Consider the following 12,439-nt stretch of genomic DNA (forward strand, 5'->3'; position numbering starts at 1 on the left):
GTCCGAGGGGATATTACTGGACGTCAGAGGCGTGTCTCCGCCCAAAATGGGGTTCTGGTTGTGGTTGTTGGAGTGGTGACTGGCACTGGCACTGGACACAACGTTCCCGTTCGAGGAGAATTTCAGGGAGGGATTGGGAAGCAGGTAACCGATGCAACTGCTCAATAAAATGGTCCACAATTGTTTGTCTCCTTGTTGCAAACTCAAATTGGCGATGGCTGCCCCGATGACACAATACACCACGAAGATTTGGCAGAAAAAGACGATTTGCGTTTTAGGCACACGTTCTCCACACCACACCCACAAGGGTTGTTTTTGTAAATCTTGCACAGAAGAACTAGGTGAAGAAGGAGTGGTCGACGTAGCTGCGTCTGCTGTGTGAAAGGGCATGATGGTCACTTCTTCTTTTTATAGTCGATGACTTGCGAAGCGTCGATCCAAGAATCAAAACTGGGTGGATATCCTTTCCAACGTACTTTGACTTCTTTGACACGTCGTTTGCCCACTTTACGTGTTCTGCGTTCGAGAATGCTTTCGATGTCGTATACGTCGTCTTCTTTTTTGGTGACACGTTGTAACTCGGGCAAATAAAACGTTCCTTTGAGTACTTCTCCGTTCATGTCTTCCAATTTATAGACGGCAGGATGACGGCCATGCACTCGTCCAGTGACGCGAAACAATTCGGTCGTCCAGTTAGGTAAGTAACCTTTGTCGAAAGTGCGTTTGGTTTTGCCAATGCGCACCCAATCTCCTACGGCCAACTCTCCACTTTTCTTGGGGACAGCCCTCGTCGGGGACGTACCAAACAGGCGCTCAAACACCAACACTTCGTTGTCGGGAGTCACGTCTTGCGGGGCACGTCCGATGCTTCGATGGTAAGATTGGTTGTACGCTTGCACCAGGTGCGGTAAGATGTCGATGTACTTCAGAGTGTGGTGATGCGTAAAATATTTCCACATGCGTTCTTTCAAAGTGCGTTGAAAACGTTCCACGATGCTGGCTTTGGTTTCGGGATTCTCGGTGGTAAAAAAATGAATGTCACGTTTCTTTAATTCTTTTTGGAAAGCTTGGTTCAGAAATTCGGTGCCTTTGTCCGTTTGCCATCGAAGAGGGTGACGACCGCTTTGTTTCAACACCCGTTGCAGGGCTCGCACTAACTCGCTGCTCGATTTGGTAGTCAAGGGCACGACCCAGGCAAATTTGGAAAAGACGTCGATGACAGAAAACAAATATTTATAGCCACGATTGTAGCTGGCCAAATGAGAGACATCGGCTAAATCGGCTTGCCATTGATGATCGATGCCTTCCACTCGGGTGCGACTTCTGGCAAACTTGCGTCGAATGGGTTTGTGTAAAGTGTAGGTAGCTTGTTCTTGTAACCATCGTTGCACTTGAGGTAAACGGAGACTTTTCAGCCGCGTTTTGGTAGCACGATACAATTTTTGAACTCCTGCGTAACCTGCAGGATGCGAGGGATCGTAGTAAATGCTGGCTAAGACTTTTTCCATTTTTTGTGTGTTAATAAGTCACCCACTCTTCGGTGATGCTACTTTGGGTGGGACGAAAGGGTGGTTTGGAAACGGATTTACGTGTCCGATGTGCTACGGGAGTAGAAGTCGAAGGTAGTGGTGGTGGAGGTGGAGGTGGCAATGGAATGGCTTTGGTTTTCTTTTCTTCTTTCACTTCTGGTTTCCCTTCTTTCTTTTTCACTTCTGTCGAAGAAGGCGTGGACATCATCTTTTTAACCCAAGCTTTCATTTGTTCTCGTTGGGGTGTGGGGGACGGGGTCAACAAGGATGCTGCAATCTTACTCGAAATGGGAGCTGCTGACGGTGTTTGAAACACTTCGCGCATCTCTTCTTCCTCAGGTCTTCGTGGGGTAGCATCTCTGGTGACCCTTGGGGATGGTAGTGGTGGTGGTGATGGTAATGATGATGGTGCTGGACTTTTCATCAAGGTCTTAAAATCTTTCAGAGTGGGTAGAGGTGTTTCGTCTAAAGCTTTCTGGTGAAAAAGTTGCAGTCTTTGCAAGAGTTGACCGTACTTTTGCGATTTTTCTGTTTCGGACAGATCTTGGCGATCCATCAAGGACTGCAATTCGTGTTGTAACTGGGACATCTCGCTCAAATTGGGATTGGGAGGTAAATGCGGGGTGCGTTGTTCTTGCCAACGATGGTATTCCATCCATCGTTTGTAAGGCACTAAAGCTAGTTTTCGTCCTTCCATGGGGTTGTCAGGGGTGGATTCTGAGATCTTGGGACTTCCGAGGGTCTTTTTATCTTGCTCCCACCAGTCCTCCCAACATGGTTCCCAAGACTCCTTTCAGTATGGGGCCTAACAAGAGAGGTAAAATGCCTCCACGTTGGACCAACATCTTCTTTTTTTGACGAATGGGAATTTTCTTTTGAACCATTTTCCGAAGAACGTGACGATGTTTGCCTAAGCATTGTTTCTGGTGTTTGGACAAAGGGATCGTGCCTTTCAAAACGTTCAAACAGCATTCGCACACGGTATCGATGACCTCTTTGGAGGCCGTTTGAATGAGTTTTTTTCGTAGAGGTGGAGAAGCTTTGGACAGGACAGATAACGTGTCCCCATGTTTGGCTAAACGTGGTGGCAGTCCTTTCCTTTTCTTTCCTTGGGGTTTTCTGGAGGGTGACATTTTTGCTTGTGGGTTCCGGGACATTCACCGAACAGACACTAACGTCGATGACTTAACGCACACCCTTTTATCTTTTTTTTGGGACTATCGCTTTGTCATAAAGGTGACAAAGTTTTTCCCAAAATCGCCAAGGAATCCTCCCCTTTGTTGACGCCTCTTTTTCTTAGGGTAATGTCGATGCTTGGCTAAGCGCTTTGTCGGATGACGCGTCTGCCTTTGTCTCTTTCTTTTGTGGCTTCTTGGAGGTGACATCTTTTACAAGTTCACTGATACCCTGACTTGGTCACAGGCCTTTTTTATACTGGAACGCGTCGCCACTGATTGTCTTTACGTCGTATCAGTTTGAGGACAGGCATAACACGTCGTGCAGGGGTACGCAACGGACTAAATCGAGCCAGTTCTTGCTTGGACAAATCCAGTAAACTTTGTAACATGCCCGATCTTTCATGGACTTTGATTTTGGGAGAAGGTACTTTGTGAGCAGCAGCCACTGCCGCTAAATTGGAGGGTCCTGCCACTGGAGAAGTTCTTTTGGGGGTCATCAACGGAGAAGTTCTTGGTGTGATCAAAGTCTCCAAGTACTCTTCAGTTCCTGGTGACATCAACGGAGAAGTGGACAAACGTGAGGCTGCCGGAGACGCAGTCACTGCCGTGGCAGATCGTGGTTTGCGAGTGTAAGGTTGCGTCCTGGCCGAAGTGCCTCTCTTGCTACTAGTTTTCTTCTTCTTTGGACTTTTCTTTTTCTGGGGACTTTTTTCTGTTTCTTTTTCTGGGGGCTTCTTTTCTTTTTCCGGGGTGGTGTCTGGTAAGAGGAGGGTCCTGCCACTGGAGAAGTTATTCTTCTTGGGGACCTGGTCTTTTTCTTTTTCTTCTTGGGGCTTCGTTGGACTTTTGTCTTGGGGATAACTTTGGGGGCATTAGGATCCCATCTTAAGAGTGAGCGAATGATGACCCCTCCTAGAGTACCGCTCCCTCCAGGTTTCAAAATGATTTGTTTTTTGGTTTGAGTGTCGATGCGGGGATCGGCCAGTTGGACCAAAGCGACTTTGTTTCGATCGAAAAAGCGTTGGGTTTGATGAGGAATCTGAATGATTCCTTGGAGTAATTGACGTGCCGTCACCGTGAACCATCGTAAGACTTCTTTGAGACTAGCTTCTAAGACACGAGCTCGTGTTTGTAGATCTTTTTCTCGACTGATGCCATGCAAGGCACGAATCAATTTGACGGGAAGATGCGACTGAAGGGACGTCATGTTCGCACTGTGTGAGACAGACGAAAAAGGGTCTGAGGTTTTTATAGATTTTTTTATGGGGAGTGAAATGAAGTCGAGGACGGAGACGTGTACAGGACAGGCCCTCCGTCTTGGCACCAGTGGTGAAACAAGTGGTACGAAATCGCAAATCCTCGGGAGTCGTAGGTTTCAAATCGACGAGTAAATAGGCGTGTGGCGTTTGAGTGGCATCGTCGTACGCCTAAGTCAGCCAAGGCGTTCCTAACTGTTTGGCTAAGACTTGCACTTGCGATTTATCTCGAGGGCTTTTAAACAAGACCACGTAATGCGCATTGAGACTGATAGTGCGATGGGCTTTACTTTGTTGAAACAAATTGTGGGTGATGTAAATGACACTGGCATTACGGTGATGCCCTTTGCGCGTGAACCACAGTTTAATTTCTTCTTCCTCTTCTCCTAACATGTCGTCGAAAATGACCAAATGGGTTTGACGGGAGTCAGAGACGATACCGTCGTCTTCTTTAGGAATGCCTTCCACAAACACGATGGAATCGCCTTGACTTTCTCGCAAGAGGCTGTACGCCGATTGCCACTCTTTGTAACACCACACGATCCGTTGAGGTGGCCGATCGATCAAATGATGTTTATGTTCGATCAAACGTTTGACGAATTCGGTTTTGCCTGAACCGCTCGGTCCAGCAATGAGCATGTTAAAGGGATGGCGAAGATACAAAGCCTCCCAACTGGCACGATCTAAGTGTTCGTCGATGACTTTGACAGTAGAGGAAGAGGGAGCAGAAACAGCAGAGGTAGCCATGGTGTGAGAAATGTCACTTGTGACACTAAAACAAACAAGACAAGAGTTTATATACTTTTTCAGAACACGTTTATTGAATGTTTTTTTCAAACATGAATACGAAAGACAAAAATACATAAAAGCCAAAGGCTTAAGTACAAGGATAAAAGGCACATGATAACTATGAACGTGGAATAAACACAAGTGTCTGTACAACAACCACATCTTTTGGGTAATGTTCTAACCAGTTCAACAGGGGGTAAGGTCACACAAGTGTCCTCCCGAAAGGGTCTTTCAGGCCTGTCCACAACAGTCCCGTCCTGGGTGACGGGTTCTTCTGGCACCGTCACTAACACGGGTTGAAAAGTAACTTTTTTCCTTGAACAACTCTCGTGCATACTGGGCCACTTCTTGGGTCCAAGCCTCAAAACCCCATTCTTTCCAGGCACGGACATCTGTCCAATGGGGATGTAAGTCACAAGCTACACACACATCGTCATACACGTCTTGGGTAGCTAAAAGTTGACGAATCTTTTTTTCCTGTTGAGGTCGAGAAGTATCCAGATGAAACCGCAAGGCTTTGAGCAAAAGGAGTTTTTCGTGACCATTTAAGGCCATGAAGGTGGTAAGTACTGATCGTAAAGAGTCCACAAAGAATCGGCTGGTAAACGAAATCCCAGAAAACAAGTCACTAAGACACACACCACTTGTCGTCCCAAATTGAATGGATACCGTTCTTGTAATAATTGATGGTAATGATCCACGGTTTGAATATGATCATTGAGTTCCTTCCACGGAATCTGTTGGATGACATGTGACATAAACCGTGGCATGGCAGCCTGTTTTTATATTCTCTTTTTTTCGGATGCAATACACGTACTTTCTAGCCAGAGATCTTCGTTCTCCAGTAGGGAATCTAAATCTTGCATACTGTAACCGAAACGTCAGAGTTCGTTTAGGTGTTTCCTCTTCCGCTAAGCAGATTCCACGTAAAATATGTTTGTAATCCTTTAACTTGTCTTCCTCAATGCGTTGCACTAGGTGAATCTCGAAGTAACCATAATCATGAACATGTCGATCATTAGCGACCTCAAAGTTTTGAACAATGTCTGACCATTGAAAGAATTTCTGACGAATCAGTTCTCTTATACCATTCAGGTACCAGTGGTTAAAGATCTGGTGACGTATCGGATGCAATTGTTCTTTACGTTTGACTTGTATTTTGACCAGCTCTCGGTAAATGCATTCTCTCAATTCCACAGGCAAGGCACGAATGTTCTCTAGCAAAGTATCCATGAATAGGTCATACTGAATCCTCTTTGGTCTGACACAAGAAATGCACTGTTTGCACAAACATGGTTTTAATTCATTGTCGAATCTAAATCGTTTCACCACTAATCTACACATTACAATTCGTTCAGAAGTTTCCTCTTTCACCAAGTTGACATTGCGTGAAAGATGTTGGTAATTCGTTAACTCTTCCTCTGGAATGCGATGCAGTACGTTTACAATGTAGTAGATAGAATCGTCAATACCAAACCATTCCTTTTTATAACCAGGAGGTCGTTGATCAATGTCTGTCCAATGGAACACTTTCAACTCAATCAGTCCTTGTATAGCCTTCAGGTACCAGTGGTTCAAACACCGGTGACGTAACGGATGCAATTGTTCTTTACGTTTCACTTGTATTTTTACCAGCTCTCGGTAAATGCGTTCTCTCAACTCCACAGGCAAAGCACGAATGTTCTCTTGTAAAGTATCCATGAACAGATTATTATGGTAAGAAGTTACTTCAATGTCTCGGTCCCACTAAGGGTAAGTAATGACAATTCGGTGACCATCGAGCATGTTCTACGTAGGCCGAATCTTGCGGTTCCCAGTGGTGAAGTGACACACCGCAACTGAAGCACTTGACTTTATCTCCTTCGCCCAAGTAGAAAAATCCGGCTCTGGTTAATTCTTCGGGGGTCGGTCCTCCCAGATACTTAGGCCATTTTCCTTTGAACGATTGAAGACGATTTTCAAAGTCACAGTATTCCGACAAACGCACAGGAAACGAATATTCGTTTTTCACAGGTTCGTTTCGATGAGGGTTGGGTGACAGGAACAGGAGTTTGCTCAGGGCTGGATGACATCCGTAGGGAGGTAAACGTGAAGGTGAACATTCCCCTTTAAAACGAAACCCAGTAAAATGTCCAAGAGGACGAGCGGCATCACTTTCGCATCCCTCAGATTTGACACGCACAGCATCACTTTCCATGATAGGGGTAGGGACACTAAAGTTCCCATGATGCTTTACGGCATCGCTCAGGTCACAACGTACAGCATCGGTCCCATCGCAAGGCTCACAATCGCACTCGTCTGCAAACTCCGTTACGCAATTACAATGGTAACCACATGGGCAATCGCAGTTTCCTTCCGGACATTTTCCGTCGCAATGCATGGGTCTTATCCATCCAATATTAGTCACACTAGAGGAAGATACAACCTTTTTACAATCCCCAAACTGGAACGATGCCTCTTTCAAAGTATTCATCTTGTTCGCTTGGTCTTGGTAGTCCCAATGAACTATCGATCTTGCCTAGGGTTCCTTTTTTATATACAGACCAATACCGACGTGACCGTACGGTAACGTAAAGTGATTGGGAAGTCTCACTCGCTTCTGGTACACGATTTGATAGACTTTTTCCAAGGGACGACTGACGATGTGATGAGTGGGTAAACGTACAATTTTGTTCGGTTGATAAGTGGTCACTTTAAAGTTTCCATCCTCTCCCGATTGCAAGGCTTCTTTCAATACCCCAAAGTTGACCACTCGACTGGTACGATGATTCAGAGTCAGTCCTTTCACTTTGCACGTCGTGTGCACTTCTCCTTGTTTGTCACGGTATTCGTAGCCGTAATTTTTGGGACCACCACTGACGAAACTTAGAATCGTGTCGTCGGGATGCTCGTCTGTCCAGGCTCCTAAACGGTCTCCTTCGATGTTAGGGTGATGTTGAATCGGGTGATGGATGTAAATGCAACTGTCCGTGTCAAAGTACAGGACGCGTTCTTCTAACAGTTCTAAAGCTTCGTACAATTTTAAGCGAGCATGGGCTGTCACGTAAGCCGCAATGATGACATTTCCAAAAGGGTCGTCTTGTACAAAGTCCAGATCTTCTTCGTAATTGACCAAGATCAAATCCTCTCGAACGACGTCCACGTGTTTCATGTATTTGGTTTTGTCGTGAATCATCTGGAAGTTGCGGGAAGGTTCTGTCAAATATTCCGTCTTGGGTAAACACGGTCGTTGTGCCATTTTACCCCACAAGCAATTTAACATCACTTTGGCAAACGATCGCCTGCCTTCGTTTTTCTCGATGTGGTCTAAAGAGATGCCTTCTTGTTCGTAGTATTTCTCTTTGAATTTTATTCGGTCTTCGGGAGTGTGACACCAGGAAGGATAGCCGCTGGCTTCTTGTTTCAGTTTCAAAAAGGCATCCACGTAGTCGGCGAAAATGCCTTTCTGACTGGGATCACCCTTGTGGTATTGTTGTGTCTTGGGAAAGTGGCAAATTTCGTACACTTCTAACAGTTGGTATCCCATGTCCAGAGCTTTGAACAATTCTACGCTGACCCAGGTTCCCGTCAAGGCCCGTTCTTCCTGGCTGTGCTGACAAGGTTGGTCTTGGTTGCACGTTTCGGCACAAGTACGGCACAAGGGAAACATCAGTTTGCCTTGACAATGGTGAGGTAAGACGGGATGGTATAGGTTCGTGGGAGGCAAAACTTTACACTTGATTAAGCCTTCGTATTGTCGAATGTTTTTCAGGTCATTGTGTTCCGTGAACAACTGCGGATGCCCTACAGGAAAGCGACAATATTTGCACACGTAGGGATACAGCGAACACACGACCAAGTATTTGATTTCTTCTCCTTTCTCTTCGTCGGCTTGGTACAGCAAACAGGTGGCATTGGTCCTTCCTCCGTACAAACTATCCCTCGGGTTCAGCGGGTCCATGAACTGGTAACTTTCCACGACACGTTTAAACTCGGAATCGGTTTTCATACGGTGATCGTACTCGTGTTCCCACATTTCCACCACTTGGTATCCTTGCTGTTGTAACTTCAAGCGTCGCTGACAAGTGTCCTGGTACAAGTCTTCCATGGTCCGTTGTAAAAACTGATTTTTAGTGTCACGGTCAGGGTAGCAGACGGGACATCCGTGAAATAAGCAGCCGTTAAACTCGTACACGATCTTGGGGTTTTCTAAGTCCCAGCCATCGACCGAATACGTTCCGATGGTCTTTTCGCCTCCTCCGTTGCGGGCATGCTGAATCCATTTGTCTTCCTTGTCGCACAAGTAATGTAACCAACGTAGGGCTTTGACCGAGTATTGACGCTTGACATAGTGGGTCGTTTGAGGACTGATGACAGCCACGGTGTTTTCAGGCATGAATCATTGTCGATACACTAAGGAACACGCTTTGGCAATGGTGCAAGCTTCTTTCAAAGGATCGACCCCTCCGTGTTCCATGAACAGTTCTCGAAATTTTCCACAGCAACGTCGTAAAATGTCCACGTCGGAACGACAATACTTTAGCATTTCTTCCTGAAAGTCGAAAGGGTCCGAGGCGTGAGCCTGGTACCAAACGTAGAAAGCTTCTCGTTGTTCGGTACGCATGTTGTCGGGGTCGTAATAGTGAGCCTCAGGCAAATGGGGTAGAACGGCGTGTTGATTGGCTTCCGTATTGAAAAAGTGAGGAAAGTACCCTTTAGCCATTTCTGTCATTCCAAACGTTTTAGGCATTCGACTCAAAGGCATGGCCAAATAGCTCATCGTATCTTTAAACTGTACTTGTCCCACTTGCATGAAAATGATTTTGGCTCCGTTCAAAGTCACTTTAGGACGTTCGGTGCCTTGTTCTGTATAGTATCTCAAAAGAAACTGTCCATCGTATCCGGAGAAATTGTGAGCCATCACCGTGGCATGACGATGACAATCTCTGTAACGTTCGATGTCCTCTTGGCTCCACGTCTTGTCGATGGGGTCTAAGACCCATTGGGCAAAATCGGCTAACGTGTTCGGTCCCCGAAAGATTTTTTCACGCCCTCCAGGAATCTTGCTGCAGTGAGGGCAATGACTGAAGATAGGTTCTTGAATGCACTTCTCGCACGCTCGATGAGCCACGCAAAAATTAGGAATGTGAATGCCGGTCTCTTGCATGCATTCGAAATCGAAAAAGATGAAATTGCCTTTCTTCTTGTGACCGTCCTCTTTCTCTGGTGGGGGTTGGTATTTTTGCACGTAGCATTGGTGTTCCAAGTCCACGATGTGGTGACAAATGTGACATTTTTTCTTTCCTCGACATACGTGTGCCTTGGCCTTACTGGTACGTATGACTTGTTCACACGTGGGGCACAATCTCAGCAGTTGACAAGCACATTTTTGCTGTGAACCTTGTGTTTTCAGATGTTGTTGGTAACAGGTAGGACTGACAAACGTGCGCTGACAAGTTGAACAAGGCACTGGTTTTTCGCTCAGACAGGGTGAAGAGGCCAAACATCCTGGGCATTTCCATCCACAATGCTTGTGTTGCTCTCGATTGTTATAACCATAATCACATTTCTCACAGTAATATCTGTATCCCAAGAATCCAGTGATACTGGTAATGGTATCGAAATGTTCATCGTGATAATAGACATGAATGTATTTTCCGTCCTTAAAGTCTTGGCCTCGAAACAACAAAGACCCGCGCATTTCTTGAGGGTGCACTTTCAAGGTGTATCGTGGAGCTAGGACATCTTGCAATTTTTGCATTTCAGGAATGCCACAGGGTGTGTCTTTGGACAGTCCGGCTTGTTGCAACAGGAGTTCTGCTTCGTTTCGTTGTTTGGCTCGATTGGAACGTTGAATAGTGTTCCAGGTTCTTTTCCATTCTACCGTGTCGTTCTTGTTGGCATAGGTTCGTCCCACCACGATGGCTCGGGCTAAACACATCTGGTCTTGAGGGTTATTAATTCGGACGAGACTTGTTTTGGTGTTGCGAAGGTCGTCCACCAATAACATCTTTTTGCGTCCTGTCCCTTGAGGAAGAGAGACGTGAGCCATTTTCAGTGTGGCTTTACCATCGGTGATGTCAAACTGGTCATTAGATTGTTGTACGTGTTGAATCTTGTCCATGATTTTGGAAGGAGTTAGTTCTGCGGGTCTGCTAAACTCGATCCAAACAGGGGATTTCAAACCGTCGTGATCTATGGATAGTGTCAAGCGATCGTCTTCTTTGGGTTGACATTGTCGCTTGAGTGAGGTGAGCAAAGAATCCCACATCTCGGTGATGAACCCTTCTGCTTTCTCCAATGGTACGTCGGCCTTGAAATCTTTAAACTTCACCGTGTAGGTGTAAGCCGTGGTTCTAAATTTTCTAGAGGAGCGCTTTTCCGTCTCTCTAATGGAATAGTATTTTTCAGGGTTGACTAAGGGTGACGAACTTAGTTTAGAGGTTTCAAATTCTGGTTCACTCATGTCCTCTTCAAAATCACTGGCATGAATTTGTGCCAAGATTTCAGCCCTGGTACGAGGCGATAGATCACGTTTCTGCCTCTTACTTTCTTCTTCTTCTTTCTTCTCGAATGAATTAGATCGTTTCATCTTGACTCAAGTTCAAACACCATGAGCTACTTTATAGTCATAGCAGTCCAGCGTATATAAAAGGGTGTGTGTCTTGTCCTTTCACTATTCATTTCACTCTCAAGCCGAGCACAACGATGGAAGAGACTAACCAGATGGAACGTTTCGTCAGAGCTTTGCGAGGGGTCATTAGAAAATTCTCTTCAGACCAGCCTACGGACTACTCTCCTTCCTTTAGAGATAAAAGTCAAGATACTTGCTATATCTGTCAGAAGAAAGGGCATTGGTCTTCAGAGTGTCCAGACCGTCAAAAAAGAACAAAAACAGGGGCTAAAAAAGACAAAAGTCAAGATACCTGTTATTATTGTAAAGAAAAAGGACATTGGTCTCCAGATTGCCCAAAAAAGAAACAAGAGGAGTCAGAAGAAAAGAAGAATTCTTCAGAAGAAGAGAGGGATTCTTCCGAGGAAGAAGAGAGGGATTCTTCAGAGGAAGAAGAGAAAGAAAGAAGACAATTCTATTTAGAAGAGGCAAAGAAACAGGAGAAGAAGAAAAGAAGAAGGGAAGAAAATGAGGAAAAGACGGTGAAGAAATTTAGAAAACAGAGAGACTAAACAAGGAGACAGAAGAAGTCAATGAACTTTTAATTAAAGTGTTATGATGTGAATTGTGAATTGGATTGTAAAAAATGGAGAAAAGAATAAATTAATGATATAAGGTAAGTGTCTTTGAGTTGTGATTTTAAAATAAGAAGCTACACTCACGCACTCATAAACAGACACGTACTATAAGGGTAAAATGGATGGTTTTTTTTTTGAGTTATTGGCAAATTGAAATTGTATTTCTTTTCGAGAAATGTGGGTGGCCCTGAAAAGGGCCTTTTTTCTTTATGGTGTAGGGGTGAGTTTAAGCAATCAACTTTAACTGCCTTAAGCCATTGCCACGGCCAAGGCCTACTTCTGGACTGCGTAATGATGATGATGATAATGATTGGGTTGAAATCACTAAGGGTGGTACGGTAGGCTTAGTCACAGGGTTGACGTGTTTAGCTCGGGAAGGTCGTATTCTCTTCGGTCGTAATAAAGAAGTCTGATACATTTGTTTCAGACTTCTTAACTCCGCTAAAATGTCCAACAG

Source organism: Sinohyriopsis cumingii, chromosome 5, assembly GCF_028554795.1.
Source record: "Sinohyriopsis cumingii isolate HCF-2022 chromosome 5, ASM2855479v2, whole genome shotgun sequence".
In the NCBI taxonomy this organism is placed as follows: Eukaryota; Metazoa; Mollusca; class Bivalvia; order Unionida; family Unionidae; genus Sinohyriopsis; species Sinohyriopsis cumingii.